The sequence below is a fragment of the Anarrhichthys ocellatus genome, unplaced genomic scaffold (assembly GCF_004355925.1).
Source record: "Anarrhichthys ocellatus isolate YVR2014 unplaced genomic scaffold, GSC_Weel_1.0 scaffold13, whole genome shotgun sequence".
Lineage (NCBI taxonomy): Eukaryota > Metazoa > Chordata > Actinopteri > Perciformes > Anarhichadidae > Anarrhichthys > Anarrhichthys ocellatus.
This window is the reverse complement of record NW_022280043.1, coordinates 6,327,939-6,331,087: the sequence shown is the minus strand read 5'-3', so window position 1 is coordinate 6,331,087 and position 3,149 is coordinate 6,327,939. Positions and strand designations below refer to the sequence as shown.

Sequence of the window (3,149 nt, the reverse complement as noted above, 5' to 3'; positions counted from 1 at the left end):
CACACACACATAAGGTGACCTTGTTGTTAACTGTTTGTTTGCTGTTACAAACAACACACACTATAGATCAGTAACACCACCACCACTTCCAACTCCTGCAGTACAGAAAAGCATCTCTTCCTGGTCCTGAGTGACAAATAAACAACCACGTCTGCCCCCACGTTCAGTGTTTACTGGAGAAACAGGCATTGATCATCACCCTGGTATTTTTCTGCAGATACTAATCTTAAAAGCGGTACTGATGTTTCGTATTTCATTGCGACAGCACCGCGTGGGAAGCTTAACATCTGGAGTTAACCCACTGTACTGAAACTGTGATGCTTGGTGAAAAACACTGCTCTGTTAAAATGTTTATTCTTTTACCAACGACACAACTCTTCCCTAGAGTCTGAAGAACTGAAGAAGATGAGCACCAGTTACTCCAACGCTTCTCATTTAAATGTATGAAAATTAATTAAACAGATATGAGGTAAATATGAAGCTTCCCTGTCTAATGACCCACATAATGAATGCATCCTATGAACCCAAAATATCGGCCTTACTTTTGATATTAGTGCCTATAAGAAAATATCTTTTTAAACAAACCCTAATGCCAATTAGCTGACCATACTTGTATACTAACACAAACTAAATCAAGAGATCATGAAGGGAAACTTCACAGTTCATCACTCCCTTTCGAGTTAAGAGTCTATTTTTCTAAATTAAATGTATAAATCTCAGACAAAGCATGGGGACAGAAGAAAGACAATCCGGACTGCAGGAAAGTCTACCATCTACCAGCACCAGTGCTGCTTCACCAGAGTAGACGCTGAGGCCTGGACTGGGCGTGTTGGTCCCACACTCTGTAAAGACAGGAAGGAGTCAGGGCCACTTCACTGACTGTCTGGCTCACTGGATTTCTCTGGAGGATCTGATCTTAGCTCAGAAAAATGTGTTTGTTCATGCTCATGGCCTTCGGAAAAACGCTGTAGGATTTGGCTGATAAGCGAGCAGCAGCCTTTGTGTATATTCACATTCTGTAACTCTGAAAGTACACGACAGAGTATGTGCTCACCGTGTAGATAACCGGAGTTTCAGAATTAGCCATCGATGACTTTTACGACATTTGTCACCGAACTAAAACTATTCATCACCCGAGTGTGCAAGCAGTAGTTCCATTTAAGTTGATGGAAACGCTTAAACTCTTCAAACGTGTGCACCCATTTGTGAATCCATCCTTAATGTGTGGACGAGCAATGAGCTCATCCACAGAGTTTAATCTGAAATTCAAGACAATATATCATATTGTAACATGTTGTAATTAAATTACAGGGATAAGTATGTGAATTCATGCAGGAGGCTTCTGTAATTCCAATGCTGCCTTGTAATAAATGGTATAGGATTTTAATGTTTCACATATAGTCCTAATTCTTCCCTATCAAAGGTCAACCCCAGAGTCCAGGAGCACGTCTGAATCGCTCCTCTTGGGTTTTTCGTGCATTAGTTATTAGGACTGAAAAATATAAAGGAATTTGTTGGAGAATCCTGATTGTGCTGTGGGATGCATCCAGACGAAGCAGAGTGGAACTCAGTCATAATTTAGGTGATTCAAGACGTCTGCACCTTCCAGTATTAGAGCGGGTTGAGAGTGAGATATGTGCTGCTCTGGTCTAAAGCGACTGTAAATCCCGAATAGACGGATAAACGACAGCTATCGCCTCTGTGGCGTTGGACCGGACTCCTCCTTCAACAGCAAAAAGATGCTGTTTCACCCAACACACACACACACACACACACACACACACAAGGACACAATGCAACCCCCCCTACACAGCATAGCAACATCAAACTTTACACACACTAAACGCTCTCCCTGGAATTTACAGTGCAGTCATGCATACACTGTTAAAATCTCTCTTGGACCTATATATTGTCTCACACTCACACATTCATTGTGCCGTATAGACACCCGTGTACACACACACACAGACACAAAGACAGACACAAAGACAGACACACACACACACACACACACACACGACATGCAGGAGTTCACACTCTGGCTGCTATACGTTTCGCTTTTCTTTAATAAGAAACATAAAAAATAACTTTTATGATATCAAATTCTGATATTCAAAATATAGATGTTCAAGCAAAGAGCACCATGCTGGAGATTTTTTAGCAGGTCGCACAAGGGAGCGTGCACGCCAGGAAATCTCATCTCAATGTCAACACTATAAGAAGAAGTTATTACTGGTCTATACAACTTTAATAAACCTCAACCTTGATGCCAATTTATCCGGTCATTTGTTAGCCTATACATGGCACAGGATGTGTGTGTGTGTGTGTGTGTGTGTGTGTGTGTGTGAGACGTGGGGGCATGACTGCATGCGGCTGTCTTCAGGTTGCATATACCTTGTTCAACGCTGCATTTTGCACTATATGTCAGCGTGAGTGTGTACGTAGTTACCAGGCACACTGCAGCTCATCCCTCTCCTAAAAAGCATTTTATGGGTGTCTGTATGGGCGCAGGGCTGCAGTGACGGGGACAGGGATGGAGCAGGGAGAGTATGTGCCACGGTACAACAGAAGAAGACAGTATGTGCCACGGTACAACAGAAGAAGACAGTATATGCCACAGTACAACAGAGAAGAAGACAGTATGTGTCACGGTACAACAAAGAAGAAGACCGTATGTGCCACGGTACAACAGAAGAAGACCGTATGTGCCACGGTACAACAGAAGAAGACAGTATGTGTCACGGTACAACAGAGAAGAAGACAGTATGTGTCACGGTACAACAGAGAAGAAGACAGTATGTGTCACGGTACAACAGAGAAGAAGACAGTATGTGTCACGGTACAACAGAGAAGAAGACCGTATGTGTCACGGTACAACAGAGAAGAAGACCGTATGTGCCACGGTACAACAGAGAAGAAGACCGTATGTGCCACGGTACAACAGAGAAGAAGACCGTATGTGCCACGGTACAACAGAAGAAGACAGTATGTGCCACGGTACAACAAAGAAGAAGACCGTATGTGCCACGGTACAACAAAGAAGAAGACCGTATGTGCCACGGTACAACAAAGAAGAAGACCGTATGTGCCACGGTACAACAAAGAAGAAGACAGTATGTGCCACGGTACAACAGAAGAAGACCGTATGT

General features: G+C 43.2%; 1 protein-coding gene across 1 annotated transcript in view; it reads right to left on the bottom strand.

Annotated features, from left to right (window-relative positions):
- The window catches only part of cicb (capicua transcriptional repressor b), a 34,225-nt gene that overhangs the window by 28,524 nt on the left and 2,552 nt on the right, over positions 1-3,149 (bottom strand). The window lies entirely within an intron of this gene.